This window comes from Lepisosteus oculatus, chromosome 1 (genome assembly GCF_040954835.1).
Source record: "Lepisosteus oculatus isolate fLepOcu1 chromosome 1, fLepOcu1.hap2, whole genome shotgun sequence".
In the NCBI taxonomy this organism is placed as follows: domain Eukaryota; kingdom Metazoa; phylum Chordata; class Actinopteri; order Semionotiformes; family Lepisosteidae; genus Lepisosteus; species Lepisosteus oculatus.
In genome coordinates, this window is record NC_090696.1 from 43175379 (window position 1) to 43190570 (window position 15192).

Below are 15192 nucleotides of genomic sequence, written 5' to 3' on the forward strand. Positions count from 1 at the left end.
TTAAAAACTGCAGTATGGACTCAAAACATGAAATATTTTCTTATCCATGCATTTTGATGTACTCAGAGGGTATTTGAAAGATTTTATTAAAAATAAGATCTCTGAAACACATTTTTTTTCCAAATAAGTTGTAGACTGTAACAGGTGAATTGTGAACTGCTTGCAAATGTAGAGGAAATGTAAAGAAAACCATATTGTTTCATTTTTTTCATTATTGCGTTATGCAAAGATAAAAGTCACAATAAATGCAGTCATTGATATTGTTTTGATTGATATAAAACAATTTTGATTTTTAGAGTATTTCTAACATTTTTTTCAAAACATAGTACATTGAAAAAATAGTAATGAGATGCTTTCATTGACTTAAAACAGTTGAAATAGTCCAGTTGAATTCTGGTATATGCATGTGGGTGGGGGCTTATGGCTAGGAATGGTGATCAAAGGCTGCAGACTCTTGGGTTCATTTTGACAAGGATGTTTTTAAGTTATGCCAGCGGGCACATGTTATAAAAATGATGATGGTGCCCACTGGATTTCACAGCAAATAAACCTTGATGCTTCATGCACCTCTGTGGAGCTTTGGTGATCTTTTTATGTGACTTTATTTTAATGTGATGTCTCATGGCACAGTCCATTTTCACTTTTTTTTGAAGGAAAGGAAGTGCTCTGTCTCTGTCTGACGGGTCCAGCCTTGCTGTGGCTGTAGGTCTTGTCATAGTTATATACTACACAAAGTGTGGGTAGAGAAAAGAGAGCAGGTAATGGCTTTGACTTCAATAAGGCAGATGAGATGCCCTAAATGAGATTTAGGAGGGTGCTATACTTTACAGAGGAAAAAAAAAATTTTTTTTGCTATAACCTTTGTTTGGTCCATTTGTTTCTGATTATAGGGTTTTCTGGAAAGAACATACGTGTACTAGTCATTTTGTGAGTCACATCTCTCATCTCGCATATACTTACATACAGTACTGTAGAGAAAGAGCCAGAAGCCACCTTTTGAGGATATGTGGTTGGGACCAAACTGAAGGGAAATCTCGGGCACCTTTGGAAGCTATCGAATGCTCAGAATTAGCAGAAGAGCAGGTTGCTGGGTTGGTGCAATACTGAAGGCATTTGGAAATGTGCTGCAAATCTTGCATTAGCAAAACATGCTTGAGGGTAGCCAAGGCCAGATCCCACAATCCTCCACCCTCTCTTGATGATAGGATTGCATGTGGCCAGAAACGAAATGCCCACATTATCGTGCTTTGTTTATTTTTTTCAATTTACTTTTTGGTAACGAGAAGAATTTAATTAATTAATTTTAAGCTTTCCTTCATCTGATTTTTCACGTCCAAGTCAAGCCCGAAAACAGTAATAGAAAACAACAGTGCATAACAGTATTTATACAGGCAGTCTGACATATTAGCTATAATCCACTGCCCCTTGATGGTACAGTGTTTATAATTATTTATCAAGATGTCTTTTTTTCAGATTTCTAAGCAGCTGTTCTGTATTTTTATTTTTCACTATTGAAATCACAATTCAATTAACATTAAATTAAAGGCTGTTGCACTGCATTTTTCTTCATGGAATGCAAGTTTCTTAAGGCAATGTAGCATCTCTTTGCCTGTCATTAAATTAATCCTATCAGGCAAACCTTAAGGCTTTATGTGACTAAGTATTTTTTTCTGATGCCAATGCACTGATTTCCCCTGGGTGATTTTAATTCGAGTTTAACAAAGCACGTGACCAGTCTTTTATTTCCGCCTTTACCCTCTGTGCTAATTTCTTTCCCTCCCCCCTTGTCTGTGTATGGCGCTTCTCTTCCATGCCAGGTTTCCCTCATCTCCCTCCTGTCAAAGCAGTATGGGTCTGTTCCCCAGGCAGCACTATGGTCTCTTTTGATGTCAGAGGAAACAACATTTTTTTTTTGCATTTTCTGATTGATAACCCACACAGTGCCAGCTGTTCTTCTATTGTAAAATCTTATCTGTGGGTAAAATCAGCATACACATGAATTTATATTGAGATGTGTTAACCTCAGATTAGGAAACAGGGACATATCTGTCTGCTCAATGTTAGGCATAGATATCACTTGCTGTTTTGATTCGTCCTGTTGCCTTTGTTGTGTACAATTTTGCTGAGTGGTTAAAAAATAATTGTTAGATTCTGGGTATGTTTTTTTTAATATTTCAGGTTTTTGTGCACTTGCTGATAATCAATCTTTAATCCATACCCATACATTTCTTATCTTCTCTTATGGTTTGCAGTCTTTTCTGGCCCCCAAGGGTTTGAGTAGAATAGTTGAAGATTTCTTTGCAGTAATACACTGCCTTGCAAGAGTATTCAAATCCTTCCTACTGTATGCTGTGCCATTTTGTGCCATTAATATTTTTTAGACTTAATAGTTTATTCAAATTGTGAATGCTAAAACTTCGAATACTTCTAAAACTAAATAAAATAAACTGAAATACAGTATGTAGATTGCATAAGTATTGAGACTAGTGAACTCAGTATTTAGTGAAGGTACCTTTGGAGGCTGTTACAGTCATAAGTATCATCTTTGCACATTGGTTTAATATAATATTTGCTCACTCTTGGGGATTATTGGGGATTGCTAATTGCAATAGCAGTTTTCAAGTCTTTCCACAGATTCATTCCAAGAGTTAGATCATCCACTTGTTTTGTGTGCCACTAATACTTTTTCAATGTCAGTAATAGCTCTACATGTTTAATACATATATAAATAATAAAATATAATACTATCTAAATGTAATAAATTTATAGGCACATATTACTATTTAGTGCGATCCTTGCTCTTGGTTTCCTTTGCTGAGCTTGCCGTTCTCAGGCTCGTAGCTTGACACTTTATGCAACATGCAAGCCTTTGAGAGTTCAGTTGTTAACTGGCCATGGGAGGGACAAAGAACTGGCTTCATGTGTGAAAATACCTATTCACCTATCTTAATCCAAATGTTAAAAAACCCTAATTGTAATCTTTAAACATTGGTGGTTTAAAAACTCTATTTTGTTTTACAAAGTTATTGTCAGCTGAAGCATGATGTCTATGAAATAAATAAGTTTACTGTAGATGACAAAGTGAAAGTTGTGAAAAAAAACACCCTGAGCAAAATGCAAGTTTGACATCTCTTGGTGGTTTCGTTAGGACAATTGAACTTCCAAAAATGTAAAAATCAAGAGTATATTGATATTTGAGCTAAGTTTACTCTGATGCGTTTCAAAATCCTCCACACCCGCTCGCTGAAACACCAAAAAATCTTTCTCTGGTATGAAAGCTGTCTGGTTTAATCAGAAAAGAAAAGATATCCCAAAGTGTTAGGAATCCTGAAATCTGACAGACAATTCTGATGTCATTTCTCATGTGTACACTCCAAACTCAGAAATACAGAGTGTGCAGTGAGTAGTATAAAGCGACACCTTTCGTCAAACTTTTGACAGGTACCACGCCCCCTTTTCCATCCAATGGTCGTCCGCGGTGTTTGGTTGTCCCGCCCCCCAGCCATCCAATGGCGTGTTGTTATTTGTGCATGTCCCGCCCCCTCAGGAGCCAATGGTGTGGGTCGGAACCCCCTACCGGCCGGTCGCCCCGACGCCTCGGGGTGCCAAAGCCCCCAGCCGGCGCATCCCGGGTTGTGTGCGAGTGTGTATTGGTTTGGAAGTGGGAGCATGTCTGCCGCGGGGTTGAGTGCGCTCTATTATAACCCTAGGAAATCGGGCAGTTACGGCGGCGCAGGGGGTCTGTTGCGGGCCGCGAGATCCCGGGGTGTGCGCGGCGCCAGCCGCGGGCGGGTGGTCGAGTGGCTGTCCGGCCAGGCTGCTTATACGCTGCACAAGCCGGCGCGCGTGCGTTTTAAGAGAAACAGGACGCTGGTGTCCGAAATGGACTGGCAGTGGCAGGCCGACTTGGTGGACATGAGAGAACACCAAGCGTTCAACGACGGTTTCTGTTACATCTTAATGTGTATAGACATGCTGTCTAAATACGCTTGGGCCGTGCCGCTGAAAACCAAGACTGGTGGGGCCGTGACAGGCGCTTTCCGAAATATACTGCAAGAGGGTCGGACTCCTAAAAAGCTACAAACGGACGAGGGTAAAGAATTTCTTAACAGGACCTTCCAAAATTTTCTCAAACGTGAGAATATTAAACATTTCGTTACGGCCAGCGATGTGAAGGCTAGTGTGGTCGAAAGGTTTAACAGAACTATTAAAACAAAAATGTGGAGGTACCTGACACACAAAAACACCTTTCGTTATATCGACGTCCTTTCAGATCTTATTTACGCTTATAACCATAGTTACCACACGACTATTAAACGAACCCCGGCTTCTGTTACGCCCGACAACTCCCTTGAGGTGTGGAGAACGGTCTATGACGCTCACTTTAAGAGAAAACCGTCAAAGTTTTCATTTAATGTGGGTGATCGCGTGCGGGTGTCCAAAATAAAGGGAGTGTTTGAGAAGGGATATGAACAGACCTTCACAGATGAAATTTTCATTGTCAAAGAGCGGTCCGCGGCTCTGAGACCCTATTACAAACTGCAGGACTACGCAGGCGATGATATTAAGGGTTCCTTCTATGCCGAAGAGCTACAGAAGATAAACCCGGATGTTGAGAACGTCTACCGCATCCAAACGATTTTAGCAACCAGGGGTCGTGGCAAAAACAAACAGCTTTTGGTAAAGTGGCGTGGCTGGAGCGATAAATTCAATAGTTGGGTGAAGGCTTCTGAGGTCCGAGACATATAGAGGTGGTGAAAAATGAACCCCAATGGTTTCTATGTGACGCTGGCCAGTAATTCATCCTCAAAGATGTTTCCAAAGAACACTAACGCCTGCTTCACAGAGCATCTGGCAAAGGCGATTGACCTGGACGGGGGCTGGGAAGTGGGCCTGGTCGAGCTACACTATCCGAATACACTAAACACTTTTGATGAAGACGAAGTTTTTCTGTTCATCAGCGAGGAGCTCAAGACTATCTGGACCTGTACCTTACCGAGAGGGTACTACGGCAACATCGAACAGCTCTTGCATGAAATGAAACGGGCTGCTGAAAAATCCAAGTTAACGGCTGTAAGTCTTAAATACAACCCCATTAGCCGTTCGGTAAGAATTGTTAGTGATAAACGGTTTGTTATGCAGCTGCGTAATCGCCTAGCGCGGATGTTGGGTTTCAATTCGGGTGTCGCGGGTGTAAAATCACCGCACCCCGTCGATATGACTGGCGGATTTAACACCATGTATATATACACCGATATCATAGAACACCAGTTAGTAGGCGACGTCTACGCACCGCTTTTGCGTTGTGTGCCCTTCAGAGGCGTGGATGGTGAATTCGTCACAGTATTGTACGACAAACCCCATTACGTGCCGGTGAGCATCGACCATTTTAACAACATCACTATTGAAATAAAGACGGATCAAAACGAACACGTGTCATTTGCATTTGGAAAGGTCATCGTCAAGCTGCATTTCAGACCTGTGAAAGCGTCAAACATCTAAAAGGATGACGGTCATCAAGAGCTACGGGGATCCTTCTCTGTATACCCACTACTACAAACAACAGGCTGGTTATGGATTACCAGGATTTTCAGGGCTACCGGTTCAGTACGGCGCTGGTATCGGTGGTATTTTCAGAGCGCTATTTAGAAAAGCCGTGCCTTTTCTGAAACGCGGGTTTGAAATAGCTAAGCCGCACATGGCATCGGCTGCTAAAAACATCGCCAAAGACGTGGTCGGCAACGTTACAAGCGCGGTCATGTCTAAGGTGGGTGCACATCAGCAGGAAGGTTCGGGTCTAGCATACATCCGCAGGGGTGTCGGTAGAAAAAGACAGACGTCATCAGCCCACCGTCGGGGGCCGCCGAAACCTGATAAAAGAACGGCTAAGCGCAGACAGGCAACTCATAGAAGCTTCAGGTCGACCAAGAAGAGCGTGACACACCGCAATCAACGCGACACGAAACGAGACATATTTTAAACATGGCATTTGTTCACGGCGGGTCTGCAGAATGCGCCAAGTCGGAGCTGGACATATTTCAATTAGCGCCTACCCAAACAAGCGTCGAGAAAAGTTTTTACATAGAAGTTCCACCCCTCACGGCCCTCACGGAAAACGCACCTCTGGAGTTCTACGTCGCAGGCAACGGTGAAGATTATTTAGATTTAAACAACACGCTGCTCTATCTGACCTGTAAAATAACGGAAGCAGACGGTCGGGACATTGATGCGGCAGCCCGTGTGAGCCTGGTGAACTACCCCATCGCTGCCATCTTCAGCCAGGTTGACATCACCGTAGGAGACCGATTGATCAGCCAGAGCAACAACTGCTATCCTTACAGAGCCTTTATAGAGTCGGTCCTGAACTACAGTGAAGAGACGCTGAAGACGCAGTATTCAACAGGTCTCTTTTACAAAGACACAGCCGGTGAACACGAGTCCACAATTTTGGATGGTCCCAATCAGGGGTTCCGAAAAAGAGCATCATACACGACGCAAAGCCGAAAACTGGAGCTCCTGGGACACATTCACGCCGACCTGTTTTTTCAGGACAAACTACTACTGAATGGCGTAGACCTGAAAATAAAACTCACGCGAAACAGAGATGCTTTCTGCTTAATGAACAACGCCGGAGAACACAAACTGAGCGTACTCTCTGCATCTTTGTTTGTGAAAAGAGTCAGAGTGTCACCCGGGGTCAGACTGGGACACGCCGAAGCACTCCTGACGGCCAACGCTAAATACCCCATAGACCGCGTACAGATGAAAGTCTTCAGCCTGCCTGCCGGGAGCCGTGTGTGTAACCAAGAAAACCTATTTCTCGGGCAGCTACCCAAAGTGGTCATTTTGGGGTTTGTGGACAACGCGGCATTCAGCGGCAGTTTTACCCAAAACCCCTTCAATTTTAAACACTACAACGTTAACTTTCTGGCTCTCTACGCGGACGGGGAACAAATCCCCACTAAACCGCTTCAACCAGACTTCCAGAATGGACATTGCGTCCGTGAATATTTTAATCTGGTGGAAACAGCCGGGAAGCGTCTGAAAGACAAACCAGTTCTGGTGGACCGCGAGGAGTACGCGCGCGGTTACACATTGTTCGCTTTCAACCTCAGCCCCGACGACGAGTGCACAGGACATTATTCACTTATCAAATCGGGTAATCTGAGAGCTGAAATACGCTTCGCGACCCCGCTACCCACAACCGTTAACATGGTTGTGTACGCGCTGTTCGACAACGTGATAGAGCTGGATATGAGACGTCAAGTCATTTACGACTTCAGCTAAAAAGCGCTGGGAGACCACACAACCTGCACATAAAGATGAACACCAAACAGCTGGAAGACATTCTAACCCGAGACCGCTATACCCGAGACAGTTTTCTAGGCGTGTTCCCCAGTGATGCCCTACCGAGCGAGAGACTGGCGCGGCGCCCTCTGAGTTTAATAGTTAATACTCACCCACACGACCGCCCCGGTGAACACTGGCTGGCTATTTACTTACCCGACGACGAGGGCGCAGAATTTTTCGACTCCTACGGATTTTCACCCGAAGCCTTTTTCTTTCCCAAGAACATTAATGATTTCTTAAACAGAAATGCTAACTCCATATTTTACAATAACAGACAATTGCAAGATTCTTTTGCAGTGACCTGCGGTCTACACTGCGTCTTTTTTCTATACCATAGATGTAAAGGTTTATCTTTTAGAAACATTTTAGAACTTTATTCTACGGATGCAATCCAGAATGACCGCATGGTGGAAATGTTTCTGAAAAACCGACGTCGTGTGAGACGGAGACCCCGGTACCCTTTCAACCCCTTTGAAAATACGAATGTTCAATTATGCGGGTGTTTACGACAATTTAAAACATGTCATAAATGTTAATCGGTCGTCTAAAATAAAAATGAAATCGAACCATTTCGACGTCTGTGTGGTTATTATTTAAAAAGAACACAAAACATGGATGAAAATCAACACAATATTTTTATTATACATTCGCTGTTACAGCGCTCAAGCTTTTTTTAATACATGTTACAGACAAACCATTTTTAAACATATTGCGCACGCTTTTTAATATACATTTCAAGTCATTTAACACAAACACACAGACCCAGAGAAAAAAATGTTACAAAGACAGCCATGTGGGTCTAGGTATTAATGATCGTCTCCTTTCAGCGGTTATCTTAGAGACCGGGTCGACCGTCGACAACTCTACCGGTTGTTTTAAAGTTTTGGCCGCCGCGGCACACCCCGGCGGGGCAGCCTTGAGTTTTTCAAGTAGCTCTCGGTTACCAGCGTTGGCTAGCAAGGTGCCCGGCACGTTGATTTCAGCCATAGCCTCCATGAACACATCCCAACCTTTAGGCTTCTTACCGCCAGCAACTGCTTGCTGCTGCGTGAGAGCCCGGACAAGATCAATCATGTGAGAGCCCTCAACGGGTGCCCCCTTGTACACAAATTCCCCCTTTTCATTCCAGGCTATTAGTGGTTCATTGCGGGCCATGGTCTTTAACAATATCTCGGCATTTCTCCGGAACCTCTGAGACACGCTGTCCAAAATATACCCAAAATCAGCCTCGCTCGATGACGGCGGTTGCGCGAACGTACGTGATAGTTCGGTGGGTGCATTTTCCGGTAGTACAACGGTTAAAGTCCCCTTTTCGGAAGTCTCCTGGCGTACTAATGCCAAATACCGTTGCAACACCTGGCTGTACAATTTCACTTTTTCATATTCGGGCAGATGCGAGTTCTGCAGAATGTCACGCATTTCATCATCCAGTCGACGGGCGGTTATTTTTCTTACATCGCTTTCGACCCCAGACCGCTCTCGGAGTCGCTCGAGCTGTTTCTGAGGTACCAGGTACATTTTTTCAGCGTGCTCCATTATCGACGTTGTAGAAGTCCCGTAATCAGTGGTACGGCAATACTCAACAGCGCCCCGATAAAACCACCGGACTGGTTCACCAAGAGTCTCTTTCTTTTAAGAGAAAGACCCTTTCGACTCAAAGTCTTTATAAGCTTACGCTTTCTCTTCAGGGTCCCAAACTGCTTAGCAGATAACGGTATGTTCCCTTTCAAGGTATTCAAGGCGATTTCAGCTATGGCCTGTACAAGATCATTTGTAGCCCCGCAGAGAATAGCTTTCCGCTGTTTGGGGGTGGCTTTTACCAGAAAATTTAAGAGAGTCAGGTTTCTCCGAACGCGTGAAGACATGACGACGCCCCGAACGTGTTTTTCGACTGAGTCGGTGGTTGTGAGATCACCGACTTTTAGATTTTTTAAACACATAAGCCGTGGGTACATCTGGGGGGAAAAGACCTGTTCGCAAGCGATAGTCATCTGGGGTGTCGGCATTTAAATCCACCAACAAGTAACCGAAAGGTTTTTTAGTAGCGTCATCGAACGCTTCCAAAAAAAATTTGGCTTTACCGGGGTACATCTGCCGGGACAGGGTTGTAATCTGTAGTTTATCTCTAGGGTTTTTAAACAGCACCATGTACTTTGTATTTAACGCAATGGTTCTACTTTTCCGACCTTGACAAAACACATTTTGGACGATATACATGATGCTGAGGTTTCGGTGGTGTACGTATTTGGTAAAAGCTTTTTCTATCTCATTATTTTCACACGCAGACTCCATCAAATCATCCACTATAATCAAATTTACGCTACCCGGCGGCAGTAGCTGGTCGTCGGAAAACGACGTCGGTAGTCCTTCTATAAACTGAATGTATGGAAATTTCACAAGCAACTCGTCGTATAGAGGTTGCCAGCAGCTGTAACACCAGACTATGTTTTCGGGTTTACGAGTCATAACGGTATCACCGCTCTCCAAGAGCTGTTTTATAAAATAACTTTTACCGCAATTCGAGGGTCCGGACAAAATGCACGAAAAAGGGTGTTTTAACCTGACATCCATCGTGTTAATATCCGTAGGGCAACGATGTCAAATTTTCTTGCAGCACCCGCTTGTCGTACACCACCTTCTGGGTTTTCTTTAAGGTCCGGGTCTCAATGCGCCAATCCTTTTTAACACGCACGATCATCGGCTGTTGAATAGAAATGTGTTTAAATTCCCGGCACTCTGCATAAGGGTTAACGCCATAGTCAAAAACCAAGTCCCGCAGACTCTCAAAGTTAACTTTTTCACAATTGTTCACATTGAGCGTAATGCCTTTTACCTTTAAACAGGCTTTCCCTCCAGACAGTTTGTACCCGTACGACTTGGGTCCTGTTGACACAAACTCGGTGATGTGTTGACCAGCATCGATTTCGCTGGTCAACTCACCCAAGTAGTCGCCCAGTTCCGGATTCCACTCACCCTCCCGGCTCACAAAGATAACGGAATCTGTGTCATGGTAGAGACAACGGCCTTGCAAAGCATTTAGCAGATTGTATAACTCCAAGCGGGCATAGGCGGTTGTAAAGCTAGCGATGAAAATGTTAGTGTTTGAATGCCCCGTATAGTGGTGTTTAGTGTGTTTCCACGTAACACAGGCTGTGTTTTCATCGATAAACTCGCAGGCTGACACCTCATGATATGGCGTAAATAAGTACCGGAACAATTCATCGGGGTTTCTCACAATGGTGGTCTGTGGTAAATTGTCTCTTTGCCCATACTTCCCCCACAAACTGTTCAAGGCAATTTTTGAAAGCTGTCTTTTGGCCGGATTCTTTTTAATGTTGCCGGGGTCCAGCCGGACGCCCTCTTTTTCATAATATTCGCCGATATATCTTTGTTGTTTCGCGACATCTGTACACCACTCTGGAAACCCCGAAGCTTCCTGCTTCCCTTTCAGATGCAGTTTGATGTAGTCGGTAAAAAGATCGTGTGAGGCCTTTTCGAAATGCCAAATTTCGTAAATTTTACACACTCTATACCCCAGGTCTACGGCCTTCTGTAATTCGGGGGTGCACCAGACACCAGTCAAGGCGCGATCTTCATCACTGTGCTCACAGGGGGTGGTCTGTTTTGTTTCAGCACACGTACGACACAGCGTGAAAAACAGTTTTTTGTCAATTTTGGTTGGTAGAACTGGAAAGTACAAACGTCTGGGTGGGTAAACTTTCACCTTCGCTAAACCGAAATACAGTTTTAAATCTCCAAAGTTGTTATATATTATTCGGGGGTGGCCCAGTGGGTATTTTTTAGTTTTGTTCACAAACGGATACAGACTGGTGAAATCATAGTAATGAATTTTTTCACCGGGCTGCGCTGTGTAATGCAAACAAATCGCATTTGTTCTCCCCCCAAAAAGCGACTCGCGAGGTTGCAGAGGCTCTGGTAATTGTGCGGCTGTTAGAAATTTACCCAAGTCTCCATTTTCAACAAGCATGTCTCTGAACTCGTGCTCCCACAAAACACGCACGTTAAAACCTCTCATTTTGAGAAAATTAATTTTCACCATCGTCTTTCTGTACAACCAACCAAAAGTAGTGTTTGTCAGCTGATTAAAATCGCTTTCACAATAACAAACGCTACAACCGTGAAAAAAGCAACCGTTGAACTCAAAGGCTGTCGGCACGCCGTCAATTACAGCATACCCATCCAGAAAATATGGGCCAACCTTGAACTCACCGGCCGTGGTTAACGCGTGTTGGATTTTAACGCGCTCTGTGTGTTCAATGTACATAAGCCATTGAATGCTGGGTGTAGAAAATCGTTTTTGCTGGCGGTGGTAATTGTCATGGGGTAGCAACGCAATCGTCTCTTCCTGTAAAAACATAAGTCTGAACATGGCCATGCAGACACTAGCGATGGTCACAAACTGAAAGGGGTCGATGCACACAACGCAGGCGGCCCCTGACTCAGTCACGCGTGTCTGTCTGGTCATATTCATGACCTCGTCCCGAAACCTGACACAGCCTTCTCTTAGAATTGCCACATCCAACTGGCAGTAACGTTTCAACTCTCTCTGTAAGTTAAACACACTTCCCCGGCATTCTTCATACCAAACCAAAAACTCGGCTTTCTCGCCCGGCAGCATGTAGTTAACGCCGTAAAGTTCAGGCGGAGGCATCGGTCCGACATAATTTTGGTTTTCTGCAGTGTTCATCAAGTGTGGAAAATGACCCTTACACCCGGGGAACCCCATGGCGGCCGGCAGTTTGCTTAATTTCATAGGCAGAAAGTTTAAAGAATCGATAAATCGGATGTTCAGAGCTTTTACGGTCATACACATTATCTTACCACCCTGATTTATTAGTTCAACGTCCATCTTTTCAGCTAACAACTGCCTGATCACTAGGTAATTGTCATATCCCTTGCCATTGTGCGATATGAACGTATGGTTTTTGAAACGTCTATCGATAAATTTACACACAAAATCCTTTAGACAAGTTTCACCATAAAATTCCCAGCTGCGTTTATTGTCAATATGAAGGGCGTGGACGTAATTTGGTATGTGGGTCCCCGTTTCCTGCATGCATTCAAAGTCGAAAAAAATGTACTTGTTTGAAATTTTGGGGTTGTCCAAAGGCGGTATGTAGCACAAATGTGTGTCCGGGGTGTCGATCACGTTGTTACAACGCGAGCACAGTTTCTCTTTACATTTGTGACTTGCGAGGTTATAAACCCCACATTTCTCACAAAAGACCCTGCGCTCACACTTACTCACACCCGTCGCCGCATTCCGCAAGTGTCTCGCCAAACACTGTGAGCTACGACAAAAGACCTTACAGGCCGGGCAATTCTGAATTTCAGCATCAATTTCGCAACACTGGGGATCTAAACAGGTTTTACAAGCTTTAACACAGGCGTGTGCGTTCTTGTGGCTATACGCGGCGTGGCAGTTAGTGCAAAAATACGCCGCCCCCACAAAAGCTTTAATATTTAAAACCCCATAAAAATGCTCTTCATGCAGTAGAACAAAAAGTATTTTAGAATTTGGTGGTGTGGGTCCCGTTGTAAAATATTTCCAATCACCCTGGTCGTGGTACAAAATTTTAATAACCACCTTTAAATGTTTTTCAAAAGCGGTAATGTCTGACAAACTAATTTTCCGATTCTCTGGAAAACCCAACTCTTTGTGCATTCGTTTAGCACCCTGTAACATTTCCCCATCGGTACAACCCTCATTCAACAAACCGTACACACTCCCGGCGAAACACAGATTACCGCCCGTGTAATGTAAGTCGATAAGGTGTGCTTTTTTCTGCGCAATTACCCGGCTGTACAGAACGGATTTAAATCTTCGGCGGGCACCCCCCTGCATATTCCTAACTATCGTCACCACTAAGCGGAGGGTGTCATCGGTGAGAACCTCTGTGTGGCTCTGTAAGAGGTCCGAGATGTGGCTTAAAAAATCGGCCGCATTTAATTCTCCGGGGTGTCTCCTGCGTGAGAACAAGGGTTTGTTAAAACCACCCGCTGTCAAACGCAGCTGTACAAAATCATTCCCCCCGATGTTTGGAGAAAGTTCGTCCAATATTCTCTGGACTGCACCATGCACAGCGTCTATAGCCTGTACATACGAGGTTATTCTGTCGAGATTAACAAAACGAAATTCTTCATGGTGCTCTGTTGCTCTAAAATTATTATAAGCCCTGTTATAACGGCGTATACACTCCAGGAAAACCATGGGGTCTCTATTCACCACGGCACCGCCACCAACCTGATTCAGATCGTTCAGTACAACCGGTTCTGGGTTACCACCATCCTGTTCAGCCACAACAACCTCGGGCCTTAAGTTATTTTCTACCACGGCATTTTCATTGCGTGGCTCGGGCGACCCTTGGGAAATCTGATGCCTCGCTCTGAATCTTTGACGACGCAACAAACATGCTTTTGCCAGTTTAATTCTTTTATTTATGTACAAAAGCTTGCGGTTGGCAAGCGGTTGGTCTTTTAAGCACTTTTTAGACCGCATGTTTAGTCATTTATCACCGGGGATTTCCACCGATGAAGCATGAAATAGCATCAACAGGTTCTGAAATCCGGAGGTTAGATCGGCATCCTCTTTAGAAATTATATCTAAGATGTTAGCGCTGAAAACCTGGATCGGTTTTGGAAACAAGGCCTGTACACCGGGTAAAACCGCTCTTAGACGCTCTAAAACTCGTTTTTTGGTCACCTCACTACTGCGCACCGTTGTTAGTATCTGTGTAATACCGCGCACGGAGTCTAGCACATCACCCAACACCAAGTCTTTAGGCGCGTTATTATTTCGCTCCGCAGGCTTGACACGTCTGGCTTTGGCCGACGTCTTAACAGTCGTCTCGGATGCAGTCACCACCTCGGGTTCCGACGTTTCCACCGCATTTGTTTCACCGCGCGTCGATACAGATGCTGTGTGAAAAAATAAGACTTTTTATTACCACGCCAATGCTCCACATCTCAAAATCTGAAAACAACACTGTGATAAAAATAAAAGACTTTTCAACACAACAATCAATGAAATCTAAACTGTCAAAGTCAGAAAACTACGATAACTATGATAAAAACGCCACGCATATGCTGCCCCCTTACACAAAGGGCTGTGGGTGAATGGAGCAAGTTACCCAGGCCATGTTGTTACACCGGTTTCCTTGACGTCGGTGGTGGCGCTACTGGGTCAAGCGGCGTGCTAGCGGCATGTAGACCCACGCACACACCAGTCGCTTTTAACTTTAAAAGCTAGGCAGTTTTAAAATAAGGTTTTTTAACACCCCCAAACAGAAAACTCCGCGCAGTAGGATCTTTCAGCGAATTAACAGCCTAACAAAAGAAGTAACGTTTACCGTAAGTGGATCATAACACATCTTGACCACGCTTAATTATATTAACTATATTAACCTTTGCCGGTTGGTTTCAGTCGTTTTGAGCTCGATGCCCCAGTTAACTTGTTGGCGCGCCGCAGTTTATTTTTTGAAGGTCCGGGGTCTGCACGGCGTGGGAAAATAACATTAGTGAAAAATATAGAAAAACGGTATGTATTTTTATTATAGACACGTTTAAATGACCAGGCTATAAGAATGTTTTATATAATACCAACCTCTTCTCTCAGGCGCTCTGATAATATCCCCCGCACCGTCTGGTATGATGTGAACATCGGCCTGTGTCACCACAAGGTTTTGGGTTGGTAATGCAAACCCCAAACGGGGTTTTTTAAATGTGTGGCGACTTGTCCCTTCGCCCGCATCTGTGGAATAGACACATGCGCGTTTTGGTGCGGCGTATATACCCCATGTGTCTTTAAGACTCACATGGCCG

The 15192-nt window shown here is 44.2% G+C and overlaps 1 protein-coding gene and 1 long non-coding RNA gene across 2 annotated transcripts in view; one reads left to right on the top strand and one right to left on the bottom strand.

The window, feature by feature from the left end:
- Nucleotides 1-15192, top strand: part of LOC102692398 (limbin) — a 134686-nt gene that overhangs the window by 73239 nt on the left and 46255 nt on the right. The window lies entirely within an intron of this gene.
- On the bottom strand, nucleotides 13413-15137 carry LOC138239200 (uncharacterized). Its single transcript, XR_011189653.1, has 3 exons — nucleotides 14975-15137; nucleotides 14776-14862; nucleotides 13413-14289 (listed from the first exon to the last, which is right to left on the bottom strand). It is a non-coding gene; the product is annotated as an uncharacterized lncRNA (long non-coding RNA).